Consider the following 10,037-nt stretch of genomic DNA (forward strand, 5'->3'; position numbering starts at 1 on the left):
TTTTTTCTTTATGAGTTACAATGTTTCTTATTGGATTTAGAGAAATCCATGTTTTATTCTAAATGGTCTCTATTGGACTGAGAGGCAGTATTTTGCTTATGAAGCAATAATTTGCCTATGTTCAAGGTGTCTTGAGATATTTAAAAACTGTGTCAGATATAACTTAACCTATTCACTTTATGTGATAACGTGATTCAAGGATTAGGTTGGAGACCATATGTAAACACCAATGGCAGGAATAACATGGAATCTGGGTGCATCTCGTAGGTGAACAGATGGTTTTTATTGACATAACTGTTTGTTTGTATAAAATGATTCTCTAGGCTAAAGTGTGAAAGGATCTCTTAGACTGTCTAGGATTATGAGACATGTCTCTAGTGTGCTAGGATAAGTGGGAGAGCATGTAGGATATAGTGTATGCCCAAGAATACATGTCTCACCGGCTCATATTTCCTTAGCTTTAGCGCAAGTGGGAGATTGTTAGGATGTATGTTCAAAAGCCTCGTAGTTTTATGTTAGTGAAATCAATGGTTGATTGATTTTATATTACTTGTGCAATAATCCATCAACCTAAGATCCAAGGTTATATGATGTAACTTAAGCATGTATATGGAGACATATAGGTTTATCATTTTTAAATGATAACTTAAATGGTCTGTAGTATATGGATAAGGTTGGGTACCTTATCCTGATAACACTACTAATACAGTCTGTTGTGTAGTTATTACAATTGTTATAAAGTACTACAAATGGTCTAATCCTGATCATTCTTGTGCAGACATGTGAGCGAGGGTATCTTATATCAAAGAGTTTGTATAAAGACCGGACCACAAAATCCAAAGTTTGCTAGAAGAGACTTACATTTCACCAAGATGACCGTAGGTGACTTGACCTTATTCTTGAGTGAGTTGTGAACTCATTCCTATGAGGGCGATCCTTTGATTTGTATGGGTGAGAGTGGCCAAATTCCCCGGCTCAATAAGCCTACCATTTTGGGGATTCGTCTGATTGGGGAGCTAGGAACACAATTACACAAGAAAGAATTCACTCATTCCCTATAGTTAGGGTAAGAAGATAAATTACTCCCTTAAGGGCTAATTTCAGGGCTTGAACAGTGCGACGTCTCACCCTCTCCTGGCCCAAGAAGGGTTCGATCATAGTTGGATTATGACTAATTGTTCATTAGAGGGATCAGTGGTATTTATGGAGTTAGATGTAACTATAGGGGTAAAACAGTAATTAGACCCAGCTGTACTAATGAGAAATTTGTGAAGGGTCAACATACTGTTGATTGATTATATCCAATGGACACATAAATATAACTATAGTGCGAAGAGTTCAGTTACCGATCTTTAGTGGAGTGACCAGCAATTAATGAATGTTGATTAATTTGATTAAAAGAGTTTAATCAGTTAATCTCGTATCATTGGAGCTTCGATTTATAGGTCCATATAGTCCCTTCATTATCTTAATGAGTACTGATGGGAATCAAATTAATTTTGGTGTGATTTGAATTGTTCAAATAAATTAAAGAGAATTAATTGTATAGGATACAATTAAATAATGTACATTGATACATTATATAATATAATGTATGTTGATACATTTTTATGTGAGAAATAAATGTTTGAATATGATTCAAATATTATATGAATATGACTCATATAAAAACTATATGTTAAAATTTAATGTGAATATGATTCAAATTAAATTTATGAGAGAAATAAATATTTGAATATCATTCAAATATTGATTATGTGAATACAATTCACATAGAAACCATATGTTAAAATCAATATGAATATGATTCATATTAAATTTATATAGTTTGATGAGAGGGGTCGTCATTTGAATGTGGTTCAAATATTAAATTATATGGATGTGATTTATATAAAAACTATAGGTTAAAGTATATGTGATATAATATAAACTATAGGATATATATTATATGTGATATAACATATAGTTTAATATTTATGTATATTGAGTTAGTTAATATATGTATTTATTTAAAAAAATTCAAATTCTAAATTTGAATTTATTAGAAATAAAGGGGAGAGAGTTATAACTTTTTCATCCCTTATTCTCTCAAAAAAACTCACATAACAAATTAGAAGAGAGAAAACTTTCTCTCTCCTCTTGTTCTTCTTCTCTCTGTGATTTTTGCAGAGAATAATTGTTTTCTCTAAAAAATCTCTTCTTCTTCACTCACACCAAGATTGAGTGAAAGCCCACAACTCTGCACAATTCTCATCCTTGAGAATAACGAGAAAGACCCTTTGGTGGTTTCTATTTCTTTTTGTTGAGTTCGTGTATGCCGAGTTCATGAGATCGGGAGAAGATAACTCGAACTGGAGAGGAACGTGAAAAATTGGTCTTCAAAGGTGAGTGATTTCTTAATCCCTCTTCTCCATTTTCACTGTCGTAGCATGCTTGAATTAATAATGTTTATAAATGTTTTCTGTTACTCTGTATTTTGTATCTTCTGTAAAATAAATTTAGAGATTGTTCCATCCAATTGTTTCCATTGCGGGGAATTCCAATCCCTTCAGTCTGGACTAGGAGGAGCTAGTCAAATGAACATATCTTCTGGAAGACGCTACTCCAAATCGATCGTTATTGATAATAGAAAACCTTGGTGCCCCAACTGTAACAGGTATCATTGGGGTAGTAAGTGTCCTGAGAGAGCGAATATTTGCTACAATTATGCACAAATGGGACACTTTAAAAGAGAATGTCCACAACTAGTAACTGAAAACAAAGAAGCACTTCTCAAACGATTCATCAAGATGTAGGACCATTAACAATGGGTAAAGGACAACCAAGTAGATTGAAACAAAAAAGAATAGTGGAACCATCATGACATTCGGAAAACTATATGCCATGAGTCAATTGGAACAGGAACTAGGGAGTAAGGGAAAGAACCCAAATCTGTAACTACTAGAATTTTTGTTTACTATTTGTACAAAACTATTTTAATAAATAACATTTGTTTTACATGAGTTAGTAACTTAGTGAAATTTCAAGGATGAAATTTTCTAAGGAGGATGGATTTGTAATGCCCAAATTATGACAAGACCCTTTAAGTGATGTGGATGAATGCATGCTTGAAAATTAAGAGGCAAAATTCTAACTAGGTATGAAAACTATGCTATGAATTCATAACATAGTGGAAATTTGACTATGTTGTAAGCTTTGGGAAAAACTTTGCTATAGAAATTATAGGAAAGAAGGAGAAAATTGGACTAGGAGTTACTAGGAAGATTCACTTCATAGCATAGTTGGGGTAATTTATTCATAGCATAGTAAACAAAAAGTTTAACTCATAGCATAAAGGACCATGTTGGACGCATGGTATAGAAAGTTTATAGAGTTGGACAAATAAGGTGAGACATTAGGCGCATAGAAGGCCTCCAAGTAACTCTAGTTGAACAACTAGGACGCATGAAGTGGCTACCTTGAATATATAGAAACTATGCTATGAGAAAATGAAACTATGAACATGAAGGACTATGGTATGAGCTCCAAGGATCTACAAGATCGGCTTAGGAAAGTGAAGAAATGACTAAGTACCAGGGATGTGAGAAGTAAGGACTTAGCTTTGGATATGACATTTCGAATGGAACATGTTATGGGAAAAGAAAGAATATTTGGACGCATGGTGATAACGGGCAAAAATGTACGTTATTACAGTGCTAAGTTATTAAACAATGAACGTTTGCGTTGATAAAATATGTTAGATTGCGTCCAAAAAGCATTAAGTTTATAACATTGCGGTGGAATGCGACCATCTCATAGAAACAGTTAATTTTTGTATTTTTATGCAAAATATGTGTTGGTGCAAGGCGAAAAGCACGATCACAAGAAATCAATGGTCGAGCGCAGTATCACCGCAAGGCTTTGCGATGATTTGTGCTCACAAACATCTGCTCAAGAAGGATTGCCGCATAGAGTCGTCGTAACTTGGTGGGCGCATCTAGTGAAAGGCATAATTAATCACGATGGGACAGAAAGCTGATGACGGTCGAATCCGAATTAAGTTGACAAGCCGCTAACGATAACAACTACATCCAGCTTTTCGGTGACAAATATTCAGCGCATCAGTCAGAGAATTAAAGCCATCCCATCCGTGCAATCATAAGAGAGAAGCCGCCTTTCACCTCGAAGGCTCTATAAATACCAAAGGCATCCTTCAGAAAAGGGGTTCAGAAGTTCACCAGTTTAACATTGTCCATAGTTTTCCTTTTTATTTTAAGGCAGAGCAAGAGAAGAGCCGACACGCCGGAAGATCGCTCAGGGCAACTCAAGAGAGAACCCGGAGGTGTAAAAGCAAAGAGTAGGCCAACTCTCCCGAGAGCAAGAATATCTTTTGAACACGAGTAGAAAAACAGTGTAAAAGCCTGGGAAGCAAGAGATTGCTACCAGGCTCTTTATTCTATTCTTATATTGTTATTTTGTACTTCAACTTTATATTTACACAACGGAAGTTCTTATTCTACATTTGTTCACTATCTTAGCACGCATGAGTAGCTAAACTAATCGAATGGGTTGAAAAGAACTAAGCTAACATGACCTAGGATCTTCGTCGCATACGATTATCTTGTTTTATGTTGTGCCCAACACCCCTTCAGAGCTACTCGAGAAAGAGTCTAAAGAAAGAACCTAAAAACTCGAGAGAGCTAGGTTAGAATCTAGACTCGCGAGCACGAGATTAGATCGGCATAAGTAAGAGATAGGGACTTAGAGATAAGCTATGTTTCTCAACCTGCATCGCATGCACCCTAGAGATAGGTATGATATTATGTGGTCGCCTTATTTGTGTGAGTGTCATTTCGTCATCGCATAAATAACAATACAGGCTTATGTGTAGGTCCTATAGACTTATCGCATATATCACATGCGTTCTAGCATTAGAAGTCATAGCATTCGCATCGAGAAGTGATTTACTATTGTATGTGTATTGCATGATCGCAAAGCATGAACGCGTCCTAGGAAGTGTTAGCCGAAACCCTTCTCAACCCGTTCACCGCATACTCATCGCAGCTTCCGTTTTATCAACTCTTTTTGAAACTCCGCCACATTTGTTAATTTTTATTACCACAAATAACAACCCCAACAACTATTGATTTATTTGGTTACCGCAAAGTTTTCTGAAAAATTATCACCACCTACCATTTTCCCAAGTCCCTGAGTTCGACCCTGGACTTACCACGAAACTTAGTGGGGTTTACGCTTAGATTCCACTGAGAAAATTTGAGCAGCTTGGATTCCACTGAGAAAACTTGAGTGCTCAACGCAACTCCATTATCGCATTTCATCCATAATTCCACATCATAAAATAACGCATCAATTTTTTGGCATCGTTGTTGGGGACTTCGACAAATCAGTGTGCTAATGGTAATTTTTCTGATTTCTTTGCAGACTCTCAATCTCTAGTGAATTGTGACTCGGAGATTGAGAGGACGTTCAGAAGAATATTAAGAGATCGCTAACAACAACAGCCAGATAAAGAAGATGCGGCGGAGCAGCCTGGAAACGGAGTACCAAACAAAAACAACGTCATGGCGAATCCAATCCTCCTGGAAAATGATCGTAATAGGCCCATTAGGGACTATGCATCGCCAAACCTCTATGATTTCTCTCAAGGAATCATGAGGCCTGCCCTTGATGGAAGCCGATTCGAAATGAAGTTGGTGATGCTGCAGATGATCTAGACTGTAGGACAATTCGGAGGACGGCGTAGCAAGGACCCGCATGCCCACCTCCGTAGCTTTATAGAAATTGCAATACTTTTGTGTTCCCGAACATCTCTGCCGAAGAAGTTCGACTAACTCTGTTTCCATTTTCTCTATGTGATCAGGCAAGAAAATGGGCGTATTCCCTCGTGTCGGGTGACATCACTTCATGGGAACAAGTCGTAGAGAATTTTATGAAGAAATATTTTCCACCTACTGATAATGCTCGACGAAGGAAACTAATCGCCAATTTTAAACAAGACATGGACAAATCGTTCAGCGATGTCTGGGCGAGGTTTAAAAGGTTGGTCCGGGATTGTCCACACAATGGATTGCCAGACTACCTTCAAATGGAAACTTTTATCATAGTTTAAATCCCACTCCCCAAACCGCTGCCAATGCAGCAGCTGCTTGTGGTCTGGCTGGACAAGACGTATGACGAGGCTAAGAACATCTTGGATCGTATCTCTAAAAACCACGAAGATTGGAGAGAGAGTGATCAGAGACTGAGAATAAAGGATAACGACGCAAATAATGGTGTTATTGCTTCACTATAGAATCAGATGACCGCAATGATGAACTTAATTCAAGGAATTGTGATCAACAGTCCAACATCGCAAATAGGATAAGTAAACGCAATTAATCAAAACACTGCAAGGTGTGCAACTTGTGGTGACAGACACGCAATGGAAGAATGCCCACAGAATCCACAGTCTATTTACTTTGTGAAAAATAATCCCTTTTCTAATACCTACAACTCCGGGTGGAGAAGCCACCCAATTTTGCATGGAAGAATCAGCAGCAGAATTTTCCAACCTGTGGTGCAAAAAGAAGGGCTACCTAGATTCTTCCCACGGAATAACGGTCAGACAAGCAATCAGGCTAGTAGCTCACAACCACCGCAATCTTCCTCCTTGGAAATTTTATTGAAGCAGTACATAGAGAAAAATGAAATTGTGCTTCAGAGTCAGGCTACGTCCATCAGCAATCTCGAGTTACAGATGGGCTAGATTGCAAGCGAGCTAAAGAGTAGACCACAAGGGGCTGTGCTGCATTCAACAGAACTCCCACGCAACTCAGGGGGATCAGGTAAAGAGTAATGTCAGGTTGTGACATTGCGGAGTGGAAAAACTGTGGATGGAGAAAGAAAGGAGCCTAGTCGGACTGCTCACATTGCATTGGAACCTAAAATTGCGGTGACCCAAGAAGAAGAAAGGGAAAAAGAAGTGATAGAGCTAGAAGTTAGGTCCACCTCTAAGCCAACAGAAAAGGGGACCGTGAGAGTGCAGTTACCACTTTTCCCGCGGAGACTCAGAAAGAAAAAAAAATGATGAGGTACAATACCAATGCTTATTATCTATGTTAAAACAATTACATATTAATATTCCATTCAGTGAAGCGATTGAGGGGATGTCTGCTTATGCATAGTTTCTGAAGGATATGGTAACTAAGAAAAGGGGCACTGGTAAGTTTGCCGCAGTGGCTTTAACGCAAGGCTCGAAATAAATAATTCCACCAAAGATGAGTGATCCTGGGAGCCTTACTATACCTTGCTCCATTGGAGGACTGTACATTAGGCAAGCATTGTGTGACCTTGGAGCCAACATCAATTTGATGCCTCGTCAATCTTTAAGCAACTAAATGTGGGGCAACTTGCGCTGACGACTGTGACTCTTCAACTTGCAGATAGATCTCTGGTGCATCTAGAGGGGAAGGTGAAGGACGTGCTGGTCACCATCGACAAATTTATTCTACCAGCCAACTTCATCATCTTAGATTACGAAGCCGACGAAGATGTGCCCATCATCCTGGGGCGATCATTTTTATCAACATGTCGTGCCCAGATTGATGTGCACAAAGGAAAGATCACTTTGAGCATAAATGAACAGAAGCTCAAGTTTGGCATAATCCATGCCATGAAGTTTCCTGATAAAGAAGACCTGCATGAATCTGACAACGACCAGAATTTGACTGAAGAAGAAAAACTTGACGAAGAGAATGAAGAAAAGGATACAAGCGCATCCATTGCTGCATGTAATGCGATCATAAAAAAAACAAACAAGGAAGTTGAGATGAGCGCAACCCAAGAAGAGGAGCCAACAAAAAAAAATAAAGAAAAACAACGCAACCGTCCTTAATAGAACCACCAATAATGGAATTGAAGATCCTGCCAAACCACAGTATGCATTTTTGGGGCAAAATGGGAAGTTGCCAGTAATTATTTCCTCGGAACTTAATGAAGACCAAGAGAATGTGTTGATGAGCGTTCTAAGAAAACATGTGCGAGCAATTGGCTGGACGCTCACAGACATCTGAGGAATTAGCCCCGCGTACTGTATGCATCGCATTCGTCTTGATTAGTTAGGTATGTTACAAATGTGATTCCTTCCCCCCAATATGATAACAGCATATGAGCAGTTATCAATAACGCTCTAACAACTACAAATAAGTGTTGAATTTTCCACTCAGTAGTGCCATTTTTTCTAGATGTGTCAACATAAGTTGTTTAATGAATAATTCCATATGCCTCAAGATATTGTTGAAGATCCAAACTTTTATATTCTCCCTCATTATCACTACGACGAACTTGCACCTTTGTATTGTAATGAGTTTCAGTCATTTTATTAAATCTTTTTTAAATAATAAAGTTACCTCGCCTTTGGACTTCATCAAGTATAATCAAGTCATTTTGGGACAATCATCAATAAATTTAGCAAACCAACCTGATCCATTTAAAGTTGGAACTTTAGATGGACCACAAAGATCATAATGTATAATCATCAAAGGAAGAGGGCTCTTATTCAAACTCAAAGGAAAAGAAGAACAATGACTTTTTGCAAGTTCATAGACATCACAATGAAAATCAGAAACATCACGCGTAGTAAATAAATTTGGAAATAATTTTTTTAGATACATAAGGAAAATATGTTCTAATCGTCGATGGCACAACCAGAGATCACATTGTTGTTTATCTGTTTTAGGCAATTCTGCTATAAATGCTTGCTTCAAATTGGTGGAATATGTTGGGCGTAAATCCAAGTAATACAGCGTTACTTGCTTAACACCATAACCAATTGTCTCTCTTGTTTGGATGCTCTTAAAAACACAAAATTCAAGCAAAAAAATGACAATGCAAGATAAGGTTGCAGTTATTTGAGAAACAAAGAAAAGATTGTATTCCAATGTTAGAACAACTAAAACAGATTCTAAGTTCAAATTATTATTTAAGGTTAATGACCCTTCTCCTAGAACTGAAACTATGTTACCTTAGCTATAGATACAACCCTATTTGAGGATTTTTTTTTTAAAATGTGAGACATGTCTAGACACAAATGTCATATGATCAGTCGTTTCAGAATCTATTATCCATATACTATTGTTAATAGGTGCAAAAATGTTTAAAGTTGTACCTCCATTATCTGTAGTGCTACCAATGTTGTGATCTTTGTGGCACCATCATCTTCAATTTTTGTTTCCACAATAGCTGCTATCGTGGTCTTTTTGTACTCCTTCTTTCGATTCTGATCCCACCATTCTAGGTAACCCGCAATCTCAAAGCATCGATTCTTAGTATGGCCATTCTCATTGAAAGTTTATGAAAACCGTACAGAAGCATAATTGGATCCTAATTTTCATATTTCACATAAACGTAAATTTACAGAGGATGGAAACCATAGGCATTTGGACTTATAGCATGCTTAAAAGAGAAATGAGAGGAAATTAGGTTTAGATAATTACCCCTGAAGTCATAATTCTTCTTGAATCCTTCTCCGTTATCACGAACACTTCGAAACTTTAGATCAGGAACTCCCAAAAAAAACAACACATCTAATAACCAATTAGGTTGGACACTACCACAAAAAATCCTCGGTATTCTCTATAGGGATGAGAATCAGATGGAGTTTGTGGGCTTCTCTTAATTCTTTGGAAGAGTGAAGAGTAAAATTTAAAAAAGTAAAGTTGCAGAGAGATTTTGAAATAACTCAGAGATCTCATCTAAAAAGAAGAAGAAGATCCCCTCTAAAAAACCAACTCACAAAAAATATGAAACCAATTTCACAGTTAAACTGAGATAATGGGGTGGAAAGAGTTACGATAACTCCCTCCCCTTTGAATTTAATGTAAAAAATTAATTTTCAAAACATGAAACAATTTAATATAAATATATATAGTAACTACATTATTATATGTATACCATATATGAAATTAACCATATGTTATATCTAATATAACATATAACCTACCGTTTATATTATATCAAATATCACATAACATATAGTTTAAAAACTCTCATTTAAATCT

The 10,037-nt window shown here is 37.0% G+C and overlaps 1 long non-coding RNA gene across 1 annotated transcript in view; it reads right to left on the bottom strand.

Moving 5' to 3' along the window:
• Positions 1–9,749, bottom strand: part of LOC120068564 — a 30,384-nt gene extending 20,635 nt beyond the window's left edge. The window contains exons 1-2 of the long non-coding RNA XR_005479229.1: positions 9,474–9,749; positions 9,146–9,360 (exon numbers count right to left, since the gene is read on the bottom strand). This is a non-coding gene — a long non-coding RNA (uncharacterized LOC120068564). The remainder of the gene's footprint in view (positions 1–9,145; positions 9,361–9,473) is intronic.
• Positions 9,750–10,037: the final 288 nt, after the last annotated feature.

This window comes from Benincasa hispida, chromosome 12, assembly GCF_009727055.1.
Source record: "Benincasa hispida cultivar B227 chromosome 12, ASM972705v1, whole genome shotgun sequence".
NCBI lineage: Eukaryota > Viridiplantae > Streptophyta > Magnoliopsida > Cucurbitales > Cucurbitaceae > Benincasa > Benincasa hispida.